Raw genomic sequence first — 14,292 nt, forward strand, 5'->3', positions numbered from 1 at the left:
ATCTCTAATAAATTCTGGGTTCAACAGACAAAACGCATCAGTTATTTTACACTTTTCAGTTAATTTTTGTTCTTTTGTTTATCAGATATTGGACTCATTTTATATTTACACTGGTACCAGTTTTTTTCCCTCCAGGATTTATGTGTCCAAATTGATTGCAGTGCTTTTGGGTAATGTTCTCCGATGGTTGTGTACAGAGCACCCGGACGGAGTCATAAGCTGGGAGCTGCAGCATTGGAACCACTGAGACAATTAAGTGAGTTATATAATTTGCTTCCTATGCAAGTCCTTTGCCAGTGAAATTCCATCAGTATCTGGACGTGGAATACCATTAATATACCAGCATTACTTTGATTGCTATATATCTTCCAACTTTTATTGTGAGTATATCTTTATATGAACTACCATATATTTACTAGTTACATGGCCATACTCATCAATATAGTTCATTTATAGAAAGCATTTGTAACTTCATTTAATACAGCCTTTATTCCCAGTGTTTTTTAAATGTTTGGTTTCACTTACCAATTTATGAGGCCTATGTATTATATTTATTGAGACATTAAAAATATTTTTTTTATATACTATTATCTCTGGTTTTATGTACCCTGCCATGTTTTCCTTTTCTCTGGTTTTATGTATCCTGCCATGTTTTCTTTTGATTTTTTCAGTTAAGGCCACATCTATATATTACTATTCAGCGCTGCTTTTTCTTTTTGGTCTGATGTTGTTTTTTATTAGGAGCTAGCAATTGGAACTTCTTTGCAGCTGCGATTTGTATTTATTTGGTGTCGTGTAGCCCAGCGCGTGATTCCTTTATCTTTTTGTGTTCATCTTGCTCTGCATAAGCCAACAATTCCCAAAATGACACAGATTTAACAAACTTTAAAGGCATCAATTCTAAAGCTATAATTTCTGCTAGGTGTACATTTAGGGAGAGTGCTCTAAATGTTGGATCAGGGCTGACAATTTCAGCTTTGTTCCCTGGATACCATGATTAACCCTTTATACATATATTGTGCTCTTGACCATTGCCGTGTTATCCATGTCACTCTTAAAAATTTCCAAACCAGTAATTTTCAGCAGGTAATGACAACTAGGTTTTTACTTAACATATAACTTTTATTTACTGAATTGGAAACTTTCTTGGCGCTTGTTCATAAGGTTGTAGTTCATGAAGAACTAGCAACTACGGCACTTTCTGCATTGTTTCCTCTTCATCAACACCTGTTGCTACAGCATTGCAATTTTATTTTGTGAGACTATGTTATCAGACTGTATTACATTATACACAACTGATAAATGTTTCCTGACCACTACATTTTTGATTCTAGATAAGTTAGAGGCCTCATTATTACTTTCCTTTACTTCATGACCACTAACACCAGCATTGTTTTTATTGTTGTATAATGTACTTAGTGGTGTAGGGTTGTCTAACCATAATTGCCCTTTTTTGCTCGTAACAGTTTAAAATGTCTCTATGATGGTAAATTTTCATCCTTACCATCTTTGAGCAATGGAAGAGAATAAATGTTAATCTCTTATCGACCTTCTTAGGATGATTATCACATTGCCGTACTTCTATGGTCAAAACATGGTCATCAAATGAATGCAAATAGTCACTTAATTGTAATTTCCAATGCTCTTAGTTATCACTACTACCAGGACCAGAAGTATTGCCCTTAAAGTCCACATGACTGGGATTCACACATTTTATTATCATTTAAACAGCCAACTTGGGTTAAACTAACAAGTCCATAATTTCATGTGTTTTACTTTTGCTAAAGCAAGGTTCGTCACATTATTTGGTGGGTGCTTTTCTTTCTCCCAAGTTATGATTTTCTATACTTGGTATCCAATAAGGGCTTTAAATTGGAAGGGATTAAGATGCTACAAAACAGATAGCAGAGGAGTACTCCTCTGATCTATTGTAGGTCCAGCCGTGAAATGTTTTCATCATCTTTGTCACAAATGTAAGTGCAATAGTTACTTTAAAATATTCACTTGATCGATGGTAGACACATGAATTTTAGCAAACTGAAATCATTAATAATAGCTTGAAGGAAAAAAGTAAGGGGAAAAACACCACCATGTATCTGTTCATAGTAAACTGAAGTAATTTATGTTCTAAAAAAATACATAGGGCCTGATTCGTTAAGGAAAGTAAAGCAAAAAAAAATAGCAACTTTACACTTTGGCAAAACTATGTTGCACTGGAGGGGGAGGTAAATTTAAAATATGGGGACAGGCTTATAATTGGGGTAGGGCATGTCCTAGATCAACTTTGAATGTCAGTGTAAAAATAAAGCTATCAAGTATTTGTGCGCTACATGAAAAAACAGCCAGTAATTTCCTTATGTGCAAAATAATAAACTAATTTGCACCCCTTGCATTGTAACATGGTTTTGCAAAGGTTCAAAGGTACTCTTTTTTTTCCTTTCCTTTCCTTAGAGGATCAGGCCCCAAAGTTATGAGATTTTGAAGCTTTAAATCAACACAATAAGGCTCATTTATGTAAGTGCAAAAGTGCACAGCTGGAGCTCAAATGCTTATTTTGTTTCATAGAGATTTTTTCTAAGATGGTGGTGTCTGCAGGCGCGCTAAAGTTTGCAACAAGTGATAGGAGGAGTAAGGTTAATCGGTTGCATGTCTTGAGTACAGCTAAGGGGCACCTACCTTTATACAGTCATGCAAAAAAATGAAATTTCATTTTCTGAGATGAGATGCATTTTCTTACCTTTCAGTTGTAGTTTTGTGGAAAAATGTACACTTTGCCCAAAGTAAAAACAAACAAACATTTAAGCACATATGACAAATGTTATAAAGACAGTCAAAATGTCACTTCACTTAAGTAATTAATATAAGACACAAATGAGGATAAATATGACAGCTATTTAAGGGGGGAATGTAAAAGTTTAAATAATTGAACTGGTGGTCCTAAACTGTTAAAATGTTGGACTTTAAATGACATTTAACTCTTTCTACCATGTGTAGTTTAACATGGATCAGAAAGGTAGGCACAGAAAGTTTTTTGGGGGATTCTAGGATTCCTATCACCATTTGTAGCAGCTCAATAACCTGTTAAGTTTGTACCTAAACCTGAACCAATAGTAAACTTTCCCCAACAATGTTAAAACATCTTTTTACTTTCCTAAAATGTTTTCTTTTCAAATATATTAAGGTTATATTAAGGTTATGTCACCTAATGCAACACGGCTCAGAGAACCAAATGATCATACTCTATAAATGTGGCTTAGGCCAGTGAGTTGTAATGCAATACACTGGGCCTGATTCAGAGTTGGACCCAAACAGGAGAAACTTCTGATAAGTTATCATCATCAGCACGTACTTGCACCTGACCCATAGCAGGTGCAAAACATATGCATCCTATCAGGCATATATGCGTGTTTCTGCAGGCTTGTATTAGCTACATTTGCCTTCAGTGTTCTCGGCCTGCATATGCTGCCCGTTCCCTTCCATAGGCGTGCACCCACTCCCAGAACTTCTGCAAAGCGATTTCACACAAAATATTCTGCGCAAGCTGGCGAACTTCCCATTCTGCAACAGGCCACCTGTGTCAGCCATACTCCCTGTGAACATTTTCAAACAGAGCATGGAGTTACCTCATACTTGCCAACTTTTGAAAATTCATTTCAGGGAGATTGTAAAAACCATTGTGGGCGGGACCATCTCCTCCCACTGGGCGGGACCATCTCCTCCCACTTGGCGGGGCCATCTCCTCCCACTGGGTGGGGCCAGCTCAACCTGTAGTTAAAGTTAAAGTTTAAATTAACCACCCTAGTGTGTGTATCCATATAATAGGGAATGTAGGTTAATTGGCTTCTGTTTAAATTTCAATCAGAAGCCAATAAACCAGGTTAATTTAACCTACATATATCATACTTAGTTAAAATAAATCATCCAATTCTTAAATTAAGAACTTCAAATTGATGGTAAGATAAGCAGCAAATTATGAATACCTTTCTACCACCTTGTGGCACAAGATAAGCCTACATTAATGATTCTAAACTATCTACTTGTGAGCTGCTGAATACAGCTGACAAAGTGAACTACTTTAAACTTAAAGTGTATTTACTGCAACATTTTTTTCTTTCAATGTTCAAGAAATCTAGTGAAGACAAAAACTGAAAACTGTTAAAGTCACGTTAATTAACGAATCTGGACTCAAGCACTGGAGATTTCTTTCTCCCTCTCAAGTAAAGATGCACTCCCTCTCTGTAATAAAGGCCATTCTCTATTTCTCTCTCTGATTTCTGCAATAAAGGCCCCCCTCCCTATGTGATAAAGGCACTGCTCGCTCTCCCTTCACTGTAAAAAAAGCCAATCTCTCGGTTTCTCTTCTCTGTAGTCAAGGTCTCTCACTTTCTCCCCACTTTATCATACTCCCATGTCTATAATAAAATTGCCACCCCTTTATGTCTCTCCCCCTCTCTCTGCAATAAAGACCCCCCCCTCTCTCTCCCCCCTCTGTAATTAAGGCCCACCTCTCTCTCCTCTGTATAATAAAGGCCCCCTCCTCTCTTCCCTATCTATAATAAAGGCCCCTCTATCCACTTTCTGTAATAAAAGCCCCCCTTTCTCTCCCCTCTGTAATAAACCCCCCCTCTCTTTAATAAAGGCCCTCTCACTCTCCTCTATCTATAATAAAGGCCCCTCTCTCTCCCCCCTCCCTCTCTGTAACAAAGGTCTATCCATCTCTCCCCCCTCACTGTAATAAAGGCCCCTCTCTCTCATCCCTCTCTGTAATAAAGACCCCCTATCTACAATAAGCATTCCTACCCCAATAAAAAGTACCTTTTATTAATTAATTTAAAATAAATCATCCAACAAGAGAGTTAACAGAGAATATTTATTAATTTTTTATAGTGCTTCAAATTTACAGCTGAGTTACCTGCCACCATATACGGAGGTGATAGGTAACTCAGCTGTAAGTTTGAAGCACTATAAAACATTAATAAATATTCTCTGCTAACTCTCTTGTTGGATGCCAACCCCATATAGAAGAATTAGGTGGTACTTGCCTTTTTTTTATGCCTCCGAGTCCTCACTTGGTCTCCTCTCCTCCAGCATATATCCTATCCAGAGGGCATGGACGTGGGAGCTCCGTGCTCCGCGATGGTGTTCTGGGAGAGAGGCCGCGCGCGCGTCATCACGCCGATGACGTCATCACGCTGATGTCGTCATCTGCGCATGCGCAGTTTGGATTCAGGACTCCGCCGCGCTCTGCAGAAAAATTCGGGATTTTAGAGTACTCTCGCGGGAGTCCGGGAGATTTCCCAGTATTCCGGGAGTCTCCCGGACGTTCCGGGAGAGTTGGCAACCATGAGTTACCTAGGTAAAAATAGAACAAACAGAAAGGTTCCTTTGGAGGGTGGAGGAAGTCTTGGTTGAAATTTATTATACACTGAAATTGTCCTTTAAGGCTAAGAATACGTGAAGAAAAAAGTTGACAAATGTGTTCTTTAAAAATGTAGTTAGTGTTATAACACTTTGGGCTAGATTTACTAAGCTGCGGGTTTGCAAAAGTGGGGATGTTGCCTATAGCAACCAATCAGATTCTAGCTATCATTTTGTAGAAGGTACTAAATAAATGAAAGCTAGAATCTGATTGGTTGCTATAGGCAACATCCCCACTTTAAAACTAAAAACATACTGGTAGGTTAATTGGCTGCTATCAAAATTGACCCTAGTCTGTGTGTCTGTGTCTCTGTCTGTGTGTATGTGCTGGGAATTTAGATTGTAAGCTCCAATGGGGCAGGGACTGATGTGAGTGGGTTCTCTGTACAGCGTTGTGGAATTAGTGGCGCTATATAAATAAATGGTAATAATAAAAATATGCAACTTATGGTGTATGATAAAATCAACAGTGCAAGAAATAAGAAGGGATTTCACAGAGCAAGAAATCTGAAGACATAACCACAGTATGTTGTATCCTTGATATTTTAAAAAGTGTAAAATAGACTTAGGGACTAAGCAAATAGGCACATATATATATAGCTGTAGTGAGGTTGAATCAGGGACCACGCAGGTTCCATTAGCAGGTAGAAAATTTAGGCAGAAAACAAAGGTACAACAGGTGCCCATTTCTCTTCTCTTAATATAAAGTATTGCAGCTCACATTTGAAGAGCTGGCTGGTCATTTTATACCAGGCTTTTTACCTTAAAGCATCCCTGTAGCATTGTTGACTTAAATAATGAGCTGCAAGAGATCTGTAATGATATAGTAAAGGATAATTATAAACTCAGCATGAGACTTGAAATAACTATGTGATACTGTTTTCAGCTGATTAACCTCACATTCAGCTTAATTTTTTTTTTTTAACTTCGGCGACTGTGACCTAATCTTTATATTATGAAGCTTTGTAATTTTCCAGAGGACAGATCAGCTATCTTTCAGGCAAGTAATAGCAGCAGAATAATTCAGATAAAAAGTATATCACATTTTTATGTTCTCTTTCTATTCTGTAATGAAAATACAAATCTTCTCTTTCTATAAAACATTACGGGCCTGATTCATTAAGGAGAATAAAGCAAGCAAAAAATAAGTAACTTTGCACCTTGGCAAAACCATGTTACATTGGAGGGGGAGGCAAATTTAAAAGGTGATGGCACATTTATTGTTGGGTTAGAGCCAGGGGCGCACACAGGGGGGGGTTTCTGGTTCTCCAGAAACCCCTCCCCATGGGCACAAAACAGCATGTATTAAACATGCTAAACATTGCCCCTACACAGCACTGTACTGTACAGCAGTCGCGGCGCTGTCAAAGAAGCGTCTGTGGCGCTGCTGTATTGTACTACAATACAGCACTGCCGCGGTCGCTTCTTTGACAGCGTCGCAGCTGCTGTAAAAATAAATATAGACGAAATGGAGCTGCTGTACGGCAGAGCATCCTCTATATTTGGCAGAACCTCTAATTTTCTGTCCAGGTCATTTGTTGTATTTATTTTTAAGATTTAATTCTTTAATTAAAAGATTTATCCCGGAAGAAATACATTGACAGCTACCTCTTGTTTTCAAATGTGTCCTGGATACATCATATACCATTTCCCAATTTGAAAAAAAAGCAAGTATGTATTACAATTACACACATGTTTACAATAAGAAATGACACATGTTTTAAACTGTTCAAGGCTGTAGATAGATTTAACAGTAGACTTGTGCTACCTCATAGGCAAATGAAGAACTACCAGAATTTAGGAACCATTAGCAGACTTCTGGAAGTGGATCTAAGGTGAAAAGTGCTTTGCAGCAGGGGTGAGAAGTCTAAACATGGTATCAGACGCACTCGGGTCCTGGCACACTTACCGTATTTGCCGGCGTATAAGACGACTTTTTTGCCCTGAAAAACATGCCTCCAAGTGGGGGGGTCATCTTATACACCGGGTCCAGTGTCGCGCGGTATCCAGTGCGGCCGCGGCGAGCATCAGCAGCGATACAGGGGTGCCAGCCTTTTCGGCGTGACCGGCCCGTTCTGCTGACAGGGAGGGCAGACAGGGAGCAGGGACCAATCCAATCAGGCTTTGTATACAGCCAACAGCCAACCACAGTACTGCACCATTGTACAGTACAATACAGCATAGAAAATGTCCAGCAGTCAAACCCCTATCAACCCTATCATGGCACCAGCAAAAAGAAAGAAATATGATGCAAGTTTTAAACTTAAAGTTGTAAACTTTGCCATGGAACATAATAATTGTGCTGCTGCAAGACAATATGGAGTAACAGAAAAGATGGTTCGGGACTGGAAAACAAATGAAAAAGCATTAAAGAGTATGCCAAGGGGTAAGTGTGCATTAAGAAGAGGCACCCCACACTGGCCAGAACTCAAAAAACATGTAGCAGACATGGTGGCTCAGCATCGCCAAAAACGGTTATGTGGTGACACAAAATACAATACGCTTGTTTGCACTTCAGTGGGCCAAATCTAACCCAGATCACAGCAACAATTTTAAGGCCACTATATTCTGGTGTAGTAGATTCATGGCAAGGCATGATCTGGTACTAAGGCAAAAGACAAAAATTGCCCAAAAATTACCTGCAGATCTGGATAACAAAGTGGATAGTTTCCATCGATACGTAATACAACCGTGCACTAAACATGGCTATGCGTTAAGTAATATTGGACATATGGATGAAACTCCAATGAATTTTGATATGATTGGAAATAAAACTGTCCATCAAAAAGGTGAAAAAACTATTTTGATAAAAACAACAGGACATGAGAAGTCAAGTTTTACAGTGGTACTAGCATGCACAGCTGATGGCAACAAACTGAAACCTATGATTATTTTTAAAAGGAAAACAATGCCAAAACTCAAGTTCCCTGCTGGTTGTTTTGTGGACGTGCATGAAAAAGGCTGGATGAATGAGGAGGGTGTGAAACTTTGGCTGGATAATGTATGGAGCAGACGACCAGGTGGTCTACTTCAAAAACGTAGTCTACTGGTGTGGGATATTTTCAGGGCTCATTCAACTTCCACCACCAAGGAATGGCTTGCGAGAATAAAAACAGATGCAGCAGTTATTTCTGCAGGATTGACATCATAGGTACAGCCCCTGGATGTGTGCCTAAACAAGCCGATTAAAGATCGCATTCGAGAACAGTGAAATGAATGGATGGTTAGCGGCGAAAAGTCATACACAAAAGGAGGAAACATGCGTGCTCCACAGTTGGATGTTTTGTGCCAATTTGTCATAAAAACCTGGAATGATATTGATGCACAAACAGTAATCAAGTCTTTCAAGAAGTGTGGCATATCAAATTCATTAGATGGTATGGAGGACGAGTACTTGTGGCAAGATGAATAGGAAGCTGAAGCTGAGTCCACATCATCTGACACGGAATTAGATCCATACGATGACTGCCTTGCAACTGTATCACAAGATGTCATTGATGAACTTTTAATATCAGATGACGAACAGGAGTTTGAAGGCTTTTAAAGGGAAACTGTCACGCCAGCAAACTTGCTAGGGACCTGCCTGGCACTTGCTCTCTCCCTCTATTTGTTATCTTCCTTCTATCATTGACTAGTGAATTACGTTTAATAAACTTGCACTGTTTTATATTTACTGTACATGTTTGATAACATACAGCCTTGTGACAGTTTTCCTGCATGTCATAGGCATTCGAATATAAATTAACATGTTGAAATCAAATCTGATGTTCTTTTACGTTTTATTTGGTGTGTGGAAGGTGTGCGGAAGAGGGGGTAGTCTTATACGGCGAGTATATAACAAACTCTATATTTTGAGTGGAAATGTTGGGGGTCGTCTTATACGCCCAGTCGTCTTATACGCCGGCAAATACGGTACCTGCTCTGAGCAGGGGTTCCTGCCAGCACTGAGTGCCGTGTCCATCTTTTCCTGCTACAGGTGCTTCATTCATCAGCAGCATATTTAAGGCACTTGACCCTGCATTCAGGTGTCTGTTCTTTGTGTGTCAAACTCTGACAGTGTTAAGATGTGGGTCCTTTTGCTCCTGCTAGTTCAGCTTGCTGTTCCAGTGTTTCCTCAGTTGCTGTCCAGTGCCACTTATGCAATTAACATCTTCAGCTCGCTGTTCCAGTGTCTCCTCAGTTGCTGTTTAGTGTCACCTACTAGCGTTCAGCTCGCTGTTCCAGTGATTTCGTGGCTTATGTTCAGTGCCACTCATCCACAACTTTCCCTTCCTTGTGTTCAGCTCACTGTTCCAGTGATTCCCTGGTTGCTGCTCAATGCCACTCATACACAACCATCACCCTTCTCGTGTTCAGCTCACTGTTCCAGTGATTCCTTGTTTGCTGTTCAGTGCTACTCATCCACAGCTCTCTTCTCCTCAAGTCTATCCGGCTGCTCTGCTGTACCGCTCTCCAGAGTTTCTCCTGTTCCTCTACTCTCCATAAGGGTCTCGTCTAACACTCTCCCTGCGGGACGCGACATGCCAAGCAGAGGCTGCAAAGCCCATACATCCTTGAGGGGGTACCTAGTGAAGACAACCTGTCCCATTAGAACCCACGCCTCTGAGTAGAGTAGTGCTAAGTTAGGGAGATCCAACAATCCTATATTTCAGCTCTGATCGTGACACATAGAACTGTGCAACTTGTCTAAAAAGTGTTTGATGGAAAGTAAACACTTTACCTCCAAAGTCATCAATCAAAGTGTGATAACATATTGCAAAGGTTGGTACTGTTGTTACATTGCACAACAGATGCAGATTCTGTTGGAGAGTTCAAATTTAAGATGAGTTTAAGTTGCAGTACTATAAACTACATTTCTATAGTGTATAATTGACAAAGGCATCTGTTGTGTGATAAGCTTTCTGGCCATGAGAGGAAAGCAATATTTGGTTTTATACAGCAGGTCCAATTTAGAATATATTTTGGATATCATGGTGTTTATATGTAAATAAAATGATCAAAGTGTATCAACCCATATACATTCAAAATCACCACAAAGTCGACAGTCATGATGACTACATCTTCATAATGTCCACACATTAAAAATGTGGACATGTAAAATGTGGACATTGAAAATTTCAACATAAACAGTTGTAACCAATAAAAGTGGCAATACATGTAATAACAAAATGATGTGCCTCCTCCTACACAGATTTATCAGCCCTAGTGCTTCCAGGCTAGGCTGGTACTAGCAAAATCGAGGGGACAAAAAGTGTGGAGTCCTCCCAATGTTACTATTACATGCACTAGGCTTTTCCAGCCTTAGCTGGTGGCACTATAACATGGAAACACCCAGGGCGGGGTTCTCCTAGCATAATGCCAAATTAGGCCCAGTCCAGTCAGCACAAGGCTGGATTCCCTATGGAAATTGGGTCTGCTAAAAATAATGCACACCTTTACGCCCTAGGTTTAACCAGCTCCATGCTGATAGCACTAGGGTTCCTCCCACACCCCTGGGACAGTAAGTGTGGGGTACAAATAATTGTATACATTTTTAAAACCATTTTGTCCCTGATGCACTACATGTTCCAACATGTCCATTCTGCCATTCTAAAAAATGAATCTAATCTGATTGATTTCCATGGACTAAACCTCTACTAGCCCCAAGTGTTTAAAGTTGGAACTAGAGATAGACACAAACTGGGATCTACTTGATAAATAGCACTGACGTTAATTTAATGCATGATAACTAAAGCTTTTGCAAAAATTAGAAACATTGCACCAATCAACTTTTCTTGCTCCATGCCACACTGAATCGCAATATGGATTTGTAGCAAAGTAGTTACTCTTCAATGGTTTGGGTAAAAAACAGATAGAAGTGAACTAAATAAATGTGTACGTTTGTAGAAATTATAGCAGTGGGAATGAACAAATATATCTTTAATATAAGTTAATGTATGTAAATGTGCTGTTTCTAAATATCATACATACAAAATATTATTTATATAACTATCTTAAATCAGTTTTTCATCACGGAGTATGTCTCTGCATTCTAAATTAGGACACTATGGGAATCATTTAGAGACGGACCAAAGTCCGTTTTAGGCGCAATGACCACAAAACCACTATCACGCATGTGCAGCAAGTACCATATCCTGCATCTCGGAGCGCAATTTACACTTGCGACAGCTTGCGACTTAGTACGAGGGAAAGGGAGGAACGCGGAATTGTGAAGGCATGAACTTGGATAATATAGACACAGGGAGTGTGACCCCATAAGTAAATCCTAAGTAAGGATTGGGACGAGTGGGACGCAACTGGGGTTGCAAGCCACTCGTAATACCCTACCAAGCTGCAGCACACTCCCACTCCTCCACGTTTCAGATGCACATTGCGTCCGACTCTAAATGAGGCCCTATGTATTCATCATGAGCTGTCACTCAGCTACTTCCTCGTTGGAAAGCTATCAGTTACAACTAGATATTTCACAGCACATACATTTGATGTTGGTTTATAGTGTTGTTTTGTGATGTGATGAGCATTTGTAAATTCTTGTTCGTTCATATCATTTTATGGTATAGTCTTGTTCTTGTTTTTCACATTAATTTGTGCAGGAAGGATATGAAGACAGGAATATATCAACATAACATAACTGAAGGTAAAAGCTTATATGATCTGATAATAAATCAGCACTAGCCATAATGTACTTTATGTTGAACATACAGTACTGCATTATTTAATATGACACTTTATAGCAGATTAAACCATTAAAGGCATATATGTCACTTTTCGGCCTTTTATGTGTCTTGTTTTGAAATAAAGTGTCAGGTTTAAATAAGGAAATATTCATTTTGTTAGAAAGTCTGCCTTTTAGCTATTCCCACTTATCAACAATATTTTAGCAGAATTAATGTGTTTCAGCCGACACATGTTGACAACCAAGTCAAAAGAATGTCATAATCTTTACTTATGTAAATTCCTGAATGAACGGTGCCTCGGGACAACACATTCAGCTCATAATAATGCGACCTTTTCATTGTTCATCAACAGTCGTCCTGACAGATAACAGTTCCTAATATCATCTTCATAGTGATATTGTTCAGTAATAGGCTTGGATATGCATTTTATTTTTCAGTGTTGTTGTCATATAAATTGCACAAATGATTCATGTTCGTACCTACAGTAGCAATACTGCATTTAGAAATAATTTCATACTAGTATGAGTCAACTAGTACAATGCAAATTAATGCAAAAATACATAGAAAACATTAATTTTCCTCTTCAAGCTTCTATTAAGATTTTAAAGTGCATTTACCTACCATGTAAACAGTTACACACTTAACATGAGTGAAAAAACAACAAAGAAAGAGAGAATGACTTTGCTACATAAATAGGCTAATTCTATTCTCACATGGGCAACATGTTTTATCATGTTTTAAAATATTTTTTTGTAATTAAATACTTTATTTGAAAAGCTTTTTAAAAATTTGCCAATTATGCCTACTATTTGCATTGTCCTTTATCTATTTATTTTGATCTATACCATTTTGTACATGTGGAGAAAGTTTTTACATACAAACATTATATTATTAAGATTTGAGTTCCACGTGCATGGGACTGATTATTAGTCTACTAAGTTGAATTAAGCAAATGAATCGGTCTGAAAAATTACAATTGTACAAATTTGGGTCCTTAATTATGTCTTACATTAATCATGAGAATAGGTCTGTCTTTATTACTGGTTTCAATTTTGTCTGTTTATTTCTCTGGTTGAAGTGTGTCTTGGTATGTACTTTCCTGCAGAAGTGATACTGGAAGGTGTAAAATGCAGAAATAAAATATAGGATAACATTGAATATTTATTCATCAGCTATAAATACTAAAAGTATACAAAACCTCTAAGTAGAGATATGAGGGGGCAATGATAAAAATGTGAGGCTGGCTCTTGAAAATTTTGTAGCGAGTACCACTGATCTAAAACATTTTTCCTTGTTATAACAGCTCCATCTCTGATAATCACCATTATTATTATATTGCTGATGTTAGTTTAAGATATTTTACTTCTTCTTTTTATGCAGCTTTATTGTCAGGATGGTTTAAAATGTACTTGACACCATATGAATTTCACAGCAGATATGGAGACCCTAAACGCTAGCGAGACATAGACAATCTCTCTCAAGACCAGCCAGCTTCCCACAGCGTTGGTCTCCCTGAACAAATGATACAAAAAAGCTTTTATATCAGATACTCCTCCCCCAGCCTTAGCTTGATGGACAGGTGACACACCCACCTTCTCTTTAAGAGGATACGCCTATTACTGGCTCTGTTTGCACAAACAGACGCACCCTGTCTGTTTGCTGAGAGGAAGGAGCTTTCCAATCATGTAAGTTAACCAAACTTTAAACTATACATAAGTCTTTACCTGGTTTAACCTCAATCTAGGTGCATAACTGCGCCAATGTTTTATTCTGCTTGTATGCTTTCTCTGCATCTTGTCAGATAAATGCCTCCCTTTGTTACAATATATATATATATATATATATATATATATATATATATATATATATTTATATATATATTGTAGAACTTCTGACACCTACTGACATCACTTCGGGCACTGACAACCAATAGAAATCAGATACAGACAGTTTCAAATTAAGCAGTGTGTTAATGCTTACATTACAATAAATAACAATACTTCATCATGATGACACCAGTAAACAATGTCACGTTGTTTACACCTCCTAGTGACTCTAATGCTAAGCTAAATACAGTCTGGCTCTCTATTGACTGGCACGCTCTTCCAGCATCAGTCACTAACATAATCGTCCAACTCAGGTTTTACATACCAAAGTCTCCTCCCCTTGATTGTATTACCTCATTAGACCACCTGTG

This window comes from Mixophyes fleayi, chromosome 4 (genome assembly GCF_038048845.1).
Source record: "Mixophyes fleayi isolate aMixFle1 chromosome 4, aMixFle1.hap1, whole genome shotgun sequence".
Taxonomy (NCBI): domain Eukaryota; kingdom Metazoa; phylum Chordata; class Amphibia; order Anura; family Limnodynastidae; genus Mixophyes; species Mixophyes fleayi.